The following is a 10708-nucleotide window of genomic DNA, read 5'->3' as shown; positions in this document are numbered from 1 at the left end:
CAACCTACTTCCATGAACATGACCAAGGCTTGAATGAAAACGGGTTCAAGACCCTTTTTATGACTCTAGAGACTAAATATTATAGGAAAAAGGGATTACTTCGCATGCAGCCCAAGAGAAACAACTTACCTTACTCAAAAAGGTCAAAAGACCCATAAAACATCACTAGGGGAGATCTAAGCTATGAGTTATCAAGCTAAGATCTTTTTACCTCAAAAAGCTGCCAAAGATGAATGTGCTCCTGGATCTAGTTCCTCTTCCACAAGCTTGTTAGTTCCAAGATCTTCCAACTAGCTTCAATAACACAAAAACACACTAAAAAACTCAAGGGTAAAGCTCTCAATCGGATTAGGGTTTCTGGAGGGCGGGGAGGTTGGTAAGGGAGGCCCCAAGGGGGTTTAAGTGGCTTAAAAAGGGTGCAAAACCCCAAAAATAGGGTTTCCTCCAAGCAGACCTACTTGTCGAGTCCATGATTGGACTCACCAAGTAGACTCTTTAAACCCCGCGCCCATTCAGAAATCTATTTGACAAGTTAGGGATACCAACTTGTCGAGTGGCTCAAAATAAATACTTGATTAAATAAATAATTGTGTACCAGGAACGGGGTGTTATAGATTGACTTTCATGTTCCTTGTATGGTTGTGGTCTTAGGGTAGGTTCTGTTATTCGAAAGTCTATTTGATCCTGTTCTGTGTATAATTTTCATGCATAAGGCAACCTGTTATGGTTGAGTTCTGGTTTGATATGGATGGAGTAAATCTTAGGATAGCCTAGGATTTGGACTATATGGTAGCCTGTGAGATATGATTTGTTCTGGGACGAATTAGAGTAATCAGGTAGAGACTTGTGGAAGGTGCAGGTAGGTGTGGAAGGTAGTATTAGGCTCGTACTACTAAAAGCATAGGACCTGTACCCGAACCAATGTTAGATCTGGAAGCTCTAAGGGGAACCAGTGTGAGAGTATCCCTTTTTGGACATCCTGCTCATTAAGTTATATGATATTGCAGTTCAATATGGTGGTGACACGATTTGAAGCAGGGGGTTAGGATTAGGGCCCCACCCACACTCAACTACTGAACATACATACAAGTATCACACAAACAAGTATAACTAAATCTATCAATCAGTCATATATTCATTCTCAACTAAAGCTATGAGATACAGGCCCCGCCCACACTCAACTAACTGGGAGATACGGGCCTTGCCCACACTCATCTACTAATCATACATATGTGGGGCGGTCTTAGTGCCTTCGACCCGTTCTACTAGAGGAAACTCACCTCGTGTTGCTGAAGTCCCACAGATAATTCTCTGGTTGTTAGCAAACAAGTCCCAATTAACCATTTGGGTTTAAATTCATAACCATAAATACACACATAGTGTAAAAGTGATGGGTTTTGGTCATAAGACATCCTATGTGCTCATACAAACCCTAATGCTTGGATCTAGGTTTCTCGATTGTACATGCTTTGAATCCAAGACTATAAACCCTAATTCTAGGATAGAAGTAATCATATTAACATAAGAATGAGTTTATAATGTTACCTTGATTGTTATGTAGCAATAACAATCCCAAATCTCCTTGTATTTGATGGGTTTTAGCCATAAGAACTTTCCTATGTGCGCATGCAAAACCCTAAAGCTCGGATCTAGGCTTTCTAATTAAACATGCTTTGAATCCAAGACTTCTAATGCTTAATTAGGTTAAATAACAACATTGAAATAGATCTAGAACCATACCTTTGAATACCTTGTTGATCTTGTTGTCTTGGAGCTTCTAGAGTCACAAATGTCACTCTTCTAATGGCTTACAAACACCAATAGCAAGAAAGATGATTTAGGAGAGAGGAGAGGGGAGGAAATCGGCCAGAGTTCTCTTACTTTAGATGAGATACCGATTTCCCTTACCCATGGGGTCTATTTATACTTGTAGACTCCTTAAGGGTTACAGTCTAAACCCTAATTGGATAATCTTCTCTTAAGGCTATCCAAATCCATTCCTAGATAACATCATGGACGATTTTGAGCTATCCTTTAGCTCCTAGGATTCGTCCAATCCATATCTATATGGATTTACAGTCTCAAGTTTAACTATCAAACAATTTACAGTTTATACCCTCTTATTTAATTAATCTCTTTAAGTCACCAAATTAATTCCAATTAATTCTATGACTTATATTAATCAAATAACTATATACTATTCTTTATAATATTTACTCTATCTTAACAAATCATCCCATCAAGTTGCTATGGTGAAGGCAACCCAAAAGGACCATGCACAACCGGGTCAAATACTTACCTAATATAGTTGCAGCCTTAGACACTATTCCAACAGTATTGACTTTTGAAGGCTTAGAGTCACAAGTGTCACTCCTCTAATGGCTTACAAACACCTAGAGCAAATGGAGAAGGTATAAAGAGAGAGGAGAGAGGTAGGAATTCATCCTTAGGACTTCTTGGGAAGGCTTAGACGAATTCATGAGCCTTAGGGGGTTTATATAGGTGTAAAGATTAGGGTTTTAGTCATTATCCTTATCTAGTTGCTTGCCCACCAAGTAACCATAAGATAAGTCTTAGAAACCCTTATCCTAGTCGAATTCTAAGGCATTATCTCCTTAAATTCGTTCACCCTATATTTAAGATAATCCTTACCTTATTTTGTAACTATCACATAATTACAAATCAGCCCCTCTAGTTTAATTAATTACACTTGATCACAAAATTAATTCCTAATTAATTATTGACCAATATTAATTAAACAAATATGATTTATCCTTTAATATATTATTCTTATAACATATTAATAAATCATAATAACATCTCTCTCTTTATTTATTTCTCCAATCAAGTTGCTTTGGTGAAGGCAACCCAAAAGGACCATGCACCATCCGGTCAAGTACATACCAAAATAGTTATGGACTTAGACACTAATCCAACAAAAAGGAACATTTATTCTTGGTCCAACCCTTGACATTCTGATGGTCTAGTATCTCATAATCATCAAGACCCAGATATAGCACATCTATGGCCTAATTTTCCAAATTGGGCCTAAGCATGTCCAATGAGCCTTATCCTAAAGCCTAATCCAAATATTCTAGTCCATATACTTGTTCTTGGATGGCCTATCCAGAGCCCAATCACTAAAACCCAATAGGAGGCCCAACTCCAGGCCCAACCAAAATTAGGGTTTCTCACATGAAATGACGATTAGGGTTAAGTGTTTCTTAATTACCCCATTAAGGAATTAATCCATTAAGTCCATCTCTCTACTAGATAAGTCATATGGTGTGATCGGGTGTAATTCCTACTTCAACTCCAATGGCCCAAAACGCGGGTCCTGATAAGCCAAATCCGATGAACCCAAAATTAGGGTTTCTAACCCAATCACGTTCTACTTAATCCATTTGTTAAGTTTTTGATTAATTAATTATTAATTAAGTTGGGCATCACCCACTACCACCTCGGGTAGTAGGGGTGTTCGTTTGGATGGATCGGTTTGATCCAATCCAATCAAGTAAATCCAAATCGATTTCGGTTTTCAAAACATGGATCCGAATAGTCCAAACTAAATTTGAATCTGATCCAATTACAATTCGGTTGGATTGGTTTTTATAATTCGGTTTTCAAAGACCAAAACATTTTAAAACGACATATAATTATAATATTATCCAACTTTACACAAGAAATGAAAACAAATTATTTAGTGGTGATTTGAAATTTATAAACCATTACTAAGAAGATATATTACAATTAAATATTTTATAAATAGAAAACTTTTGAAAAAAAATGCATATTAATTTTGTTTTATCGGGTGAAACGTTTTGAACATATTTGAAAAAATAAATTACAAAATTAATAAATAACTATATATATATATATATATATATATATATATATATATATATATATATATATAATAATAATAAATAACAAATATTTATTCAGTTTTTTTGGACTATTCGGTTCTTATTTTATAAATCAAGACCAATCCGAAATCCAAAATAATAATTAGGTTTTGTTGAAAATCAATCCTAAAATCCGAATATCCAAACCAAATAGTCCAATCCAAATTGTCCAATTGGACAATTCAGTTTTATCCAAATAATGAACAACCATATCGGGTAGTGGGGGTCAATGGTGGCTCACGGTGGTGGTGACGGGTTTTTTTTTAATTATTCCAATCAAAATACAATATCACAATGAATTAACCAAATAAACACACACACAAATATCACATACGCACATACCCGGCCATCCTTGTGGCGGCAGACGGTGGTTGGAGGTGGCAGCCACCACCTCATGGTGGTGGTGGTGGCCTTTTCTCAGTTTTCCGGCCAAACGAAACCACATACAAAACACACATGTTTATAAATTGCAAAATGCATCGCAGCTACCCACCTGAGGGCATTTGGCGACGATAGTAGCACTACTAGCGGCGACACCGGCGACACCAGCGGTTTGCGATGACAACCACCACCTCACGGTGGTGGCGATGGTTTCTCTTGATCTTCATCCCAGTAACACATCAACACATGTGAGACACGATGCAAAACAACAACCCTCAGCCACCGACTTGGCGACTGGCAAAGCTGAAACGAGCTGAGGTGGCGACTAAAACCCATTTTCGGCGGCAACAACGAGCCTGACGTCATACCCATAAGGAGGAACGAAGAATGCGGTGTTGTTGGTATTCCGAGAGTCTTCTGGTTGCTCATGGACCACACGAAGATGTCCCTAGCTCCAATCTTTGGTCTTTAGCGACACCTACGGTTGCACACAGCGTCATTGGCAACAGGCGTTGTTGGGTGGAGCCCGACGGTGAGGTTGCAGGTGGCGGCTGGAGGGTCACATGCGACGGCGCTTCTGGTGGTTCTATGGTTCCAATAGCGATGGCAACTTCCCCAACCGGTGCTCATTCTACCGGTCACGATGGTTCTTCCCCAACTACGTCTGTCATCCAGCGACAGAAATGATGGTGGCGGCGGCCGGAGGGAGTTGGAGGTGAAGGTGGCGGTTGATGCCTCTTTTAGGGTTAGGGTTTCGGGAGGGTGGTGATTATATACCCAGTATCAAGAACTTTACCCCATAACGACATCAATGGTTCCTCCCCCATAAGAATCTTTCCAAAAGAAGTCCATAATTTACCATTTAACCCCACCATCTGAAATCCCTTACAAATCAAGTCCGAAATTTTACCAAGTAGCCCCTCTTTCTACAAAACCTTATCAATGTAGGTCCAAAATTTACTCTTTAGCCCTTGCTACCATAAATCCTTTCATATTAAGTCTTATACTTACCAAACACCTTGCTATATAATTATTGATTTAAGGGATACTATTTATTCATTAATTTGTTTGTTTATTTATTTGATAAACGAGGTGTTACATTAGGGCCTAAATTCCCTCGTTCAGAGAGTTCAAGGCATGTGGGGCGTCGGAGTTCTTCGGGGTCAGGGACCCATAGTTAGCCGATGATGTGTTGCGGACATAGATAACACCCAACGCATGAATTCTTGCCCTAATGCGGAAAATGTGGGTTTTTCTTCATGTATGTTGAGGAATCGAGCCAGGAATTGGCGGGAGGAGGTAACCCACTAGGAATTGAAGGGACAAAAGTTCCTCTACCATCGCACGAGGACGTGCGACATTTTGGCGAATGGAGAGTGTCACGGGTCGATTATTCTATGACTATATATATATATATATATATATATATATATATATATATATATATATATATATATATTCATCTCTCTTTTCATACTCTCATTGTGATGTAGTATGTAGTTTGAGTATTGTATGAAGAGTTGATCTGTACCATATACAAGATGCTCTGACTTGTTATTTAATAATACTAAGTGATAATTGACTTCTATAACATCCTTACGAGAATCTCATAGTGTGTTATGTCGATTTTATCATATATGACTAGGATTGTGAAATTAGTTTTTGATTTGTAAAGTGCTAAATAATTTACTCGTTTAGCAAAGTTAGAGTATTCAGCTGAAGAGACGATACATCTATAGTATTGCAAGAGGAGAAATATTAATGTCACAATATGACAAAGAACTAAATGGAATGTAGTAGAACATGAGGAGGTACAACTGAAATACTGAATTTTAGGATTAATTCCTATAAAGTAAATGATGATGAAGTGAAGAGATATGATGATGTGTGTCACATCAATAAGTTTAATTAAACTGGTGGAATATAATATTGAAATTTGTTTATCTCTCGTCAAGTGGTGTAGCATGGTAGTTTTTGCATGTCTAATGCTAACCATCTAAATTTTAGGCACTAGCTATATATAAAATGTATACTTAAACCCAAAATAGATGGATAGCATTCAATATGGTTTTTAGTTTTATCTTTTTTTAGAAAAAATTGATGAACGTTTTTCAATTTCAATAATTTACCATGAAATGTAATTGGCATCTTGTCATGTTGGACGTCCTATGAGTAAGAACCATGATAAACATATTACTATATAACTAAAAAGTAGTTACATAGAACAAATGAACAATCAAAACAAATAGCGGATGCAAGTAATAATAACACGAAGCATTTGGGAGCTTCAAGCTTCTAGAGTTTTAAAAAATGTTCCGTTTTGAACAAAAAGTTACGTTTGACACTACAAGCTTTTAGTTTTTAGTTTAAACAAAATGCTTCAAAACTAAAAGCTATCTCACATATCGTTTAACAAAATGCTACCAACTAGTTTTATCAAACACACCGTGAAAGGGAAATACAATGTTGTAATTTGTAGCGGTTTGGATCTTTGGGCTTGCATCCCCTTGTCGAGCAATTCCCATGAGTACAACATCCATTAAATATGTTTTCCTTAAGTGAGTTAAAGTTGCTATAAATAATTATTGGAATCATTAGACAAAACTGTTACAACTTACAATTATCAATTTCTTAACGAACAAATAAAAACTCTTGTGAAGATCTATTGGTCAAGATAAATGATACTCCTTCCATCCCAAATTAATAGTTCATGTTTTCTTTTTGGGTAGTCCTAAAATAATAGTCTACTTTTAAAAATAAATATCAATTTTACCAAAATACTATTCATTATTAATTAAACTATCATTGAATTCAATGCAACTATTATTGAATTAATAGAACAAAATGATACAATTGTCATTTTATTTAATAAAGTTAGTAGTAATTAATGTTTTCTTTGAATTAAGTACAACTACCAACTAGAATTAATGCAACAAAATGATTCAATTGTTATTTCATTTAATAAAGTTAGTAGTAATTAATGTTTCTTTAATCTGTATGTTTTTGATCTGTCGACAATAATTATGAAACGGAGGACATATTAAATTTCGATCATTTATGAAATGGGTCCTACTATTTGGACCCCAGATTTTCTTACTGGAACCTGTAATTATGATTTTTTAGCCAAACATTTTGACATTTGAAAGTTTAATATTTTTAGCTTTTTTCTGTAAAAAAAAGTCATTGAACACTGTGATTTGTTACTACCAATGTTTATTTTAAACAATCTAACCATCTTATTTATTTTTTTTAATTGAACTTCATTAATATCACAACACATATTATATATATTATAACAAATTCAATCTTGATGTTTACAAATTCAGTTTTGATCTTTACAATTTAGACCATTGTTATTTATAAATTTCAAACATTGAAAAACCTATGCTCTTAATAGTTGATTAATTGTCAACTAATCCAACTATAACACATCTAATATAAAATCAAAATATTTTTAATGTAAACAAAGAACAATAGCTTCTGTTATTAACTTAAAGTAAAATGGAAATTCTTGTAAAAATCTTTTCTATCCACTGTTATTATCCGTCACCTCCGGCAACCTACCACCTCCACTAAACACTATCGTCACTACCTCTAATCCGAACAGAAAATGAGAGAGAGGGGGAGAGAGAGAAGGGGAGAGAAATTGATAGGTGGTGGTCCAAATGTCAAAGTTTTTGAAGGAGAAAGAGACGAGGGAGGGACAAATACGGGTGAAGGAGATGAGCGGTGGCATTTGGGTGTTGTCGTAAATTCATATGTGTAGGGTGCATGAAGAGGGAGGTGTTGCGGAGATGAGGAAAGACAGATTCTTTGGTCGTCGTTTTCACTTTAGAGGTAACCGCGATCTGAAAATCACAGGGGTAGATGTTGCTGCCGGCGATGGATGTTGCTATCGGCGGTGGATGGATGTTTTCACTTTAGATTTTAGGGTTTAGTTTCTAATTTATAGGTGGTTGGTTTAGGGTTTTAAAAGAATTGGGTTGGGCTTAAAAAGACTGGGCTTTTTTTAAAACGAAAATTGGACTTATTTTTTCTTAAAAAAATATGTCTTTTCTTATAACATTTATTTAAATAAGTTTTTTTAGTATTCAATTTTATAATATATTTATTTTTATGTACTTTTCATTTTTATATTTGTGCAATATTCTAATTATTTATCTGTTCTTAGATATGTTTAAGTTTCTTGGAATCAACTTGTCCGCTAGAAATGAAGATTTTTCTAAAAAAAAGCTTCGACATTTTCCACCGAACAAGTTATATAATTATATCAATTATGATACTTTCAAATAAAACATATATACTAAATCGCTTTCAAATAAAACATATATGCTAAATCACTTGAAATTTGATTGCAGAAGTTCAAAGTCTCGTGAGGAATTATTGGAGTGGACACAAAACACCACACGTTCTTTAAGATATGTCATTGTTACTAGAAGATCAAAGACATATGGGAACGGTTTCATGTATAAAGTCATACTTATATGTGATCATGGCAGAGAGTATAAACCTAAAGAATATACAATTAGAGCATCTGGAAGCAAAAGGACTAACTGTCAATTTCAACTGGAAGGAAAGTATTCAAAAGAACATGATAAATGTACGCTAAGGGTAATATGTGATGAACATAATCATCCACCGACACAACCTATGGAGGGTCATTCATTTGCAAGACGGTTATCTATCGATAAGACTCGTTTGGTGTTAATTTAACAAGAAAGAACGTGGCGCCACATGACATCCTGTCAACATTGAAGGTTCAAAATGAAAAGAATGTGTCGACAAATAAAACAATATACAATGCACAACAAAAGATTTGGATGCACGAGCAAGCAGGAAGAATTCCAATGCAGGTTCGTATGTCCCTTTTACACACCAATGATTATATCTGTGAGTTTACTACAGGTGATTCAACTGAGTTAGAAAATTTATTTTCATTCATCCAACGTCTTGGAAGTTTTGGCATGCATTTCCACATGTGTTGATACTAGATGACACATACAAAACCAACAAATATAATAAGCCATTTGTTCAAATTGTTAGTATGATATCAACTCAAAAGACATTCTTTATAGGCTTTGCCTTTATACATAGAGAAAAGGAGGCTAACTATACTTGGGTGTTAAATTGTCTAAATTCGACGCTCGATACGTGTATGCACCCACGTGTAATAATCATAGACAGAGAGTTGGCACTCATCAATGCATGTGAAATAGTTTTTCCAGATGCTGCCTAATTACTTTGTAGATGGCATATTGAACAAAACATTTTGAAGCATTGCAACAAAACTATCACGTTGGAAGATGATCGAGGCTCTTTTAGATCATTATGGAACTTACTAGTTGATTCGCCAACATGGATGGATTACATGGAAAACTACATGCGACTTCAATCAATGTTAATAAAATATCCATGTAAGCTTGTTTTTTTAACTATATTTCTAAATCATAACCTTCATATTATTATTTATTTACGTATTTTAGTTTATTCTACTTCACAGGTGCTTTGAAGTACATAGAAGATACTTGGTTGAACAAGTACAAAGAAATGTCTGTATCTGTTTGGGTTGATCAACATCTTAATTTTGGAAACAACACAATCAATAGAGTCGAGAGTGAACATGCCAATTTAAAGAGATTTTTGGACTTTGCGAATTCTAATCTCGATAGATTTGTGCAACGAATTAATGAAATTGTGCAGTCGCAACTCACTTCAATCAATGAAAGCTTTGAAAAAAGCTTAATTTTCCGATATAAGCATCACAATTTGTATTGCTTTGGGTTACTGAGAGGTTCTGTGTCGAACGAAGCTCTTGATATAATATTAGGAGAGCTGAAAAGGTTAAACGCATCAAAGTTGGACTCATCGAATTGTGGTTGCAAACTCCATATCAGTTGTGGGTTACCATATGCTTGCATGCTTTCTGTTTACTCAAACTCAGGTTAGTATGTTCAATTATAACATATATAAAATTTTAAATATTACAAAAACATTTATTTTGTATTTTCATACAGGTGAAGAAATACCCTTGGATTTAATAGATATCTTTTGGAGAAATCTTAGTATTTCTGATACGAAGCCTGAAAAAAAAAAAAGACGATATTCATTGCAACGATGAAGTTGAAAAGTATAGAGAAAATTTCAACAAGAAGTCATGTAACGCCCGCATTTCCAGGCTAGGCATTTTCGTTGATGTAATAGTCTAGGTTAACCTTTGTAACCCGTTTTGAAATAATAAGAGCGTATTATTTGAGTATTATGTGTTTTGTGCTTAATTGCTTAATTATGTGATTTGATTAATTAAGAATAAAATAAGCGTCAAAATTTAAGTGTAAAATAAACTCAATATCTTTACATAAAGTTGTAGTGCTTGAAACAAGGATTCCGGAGATATAAGGAATGCCGAAATCCGAGTTATAACG

This window comes from Lactuca saligna, chromosome 4 (assembly GCF_052625555.1).
Source record: "Lactuca saligna cultivar CGN05327 chromosome 4, ASM5262555v1, whole genome shotgun sequence".
Lineage (NCBI taxonomy): Eukaryota > Viridiplantae > Streptophyta > Magnoliopsida > Asterales > Asteraceae > Lactuca > Lactuca saligna.
This window is presented reverse-complemented; position numbering follows the sequence as displayed.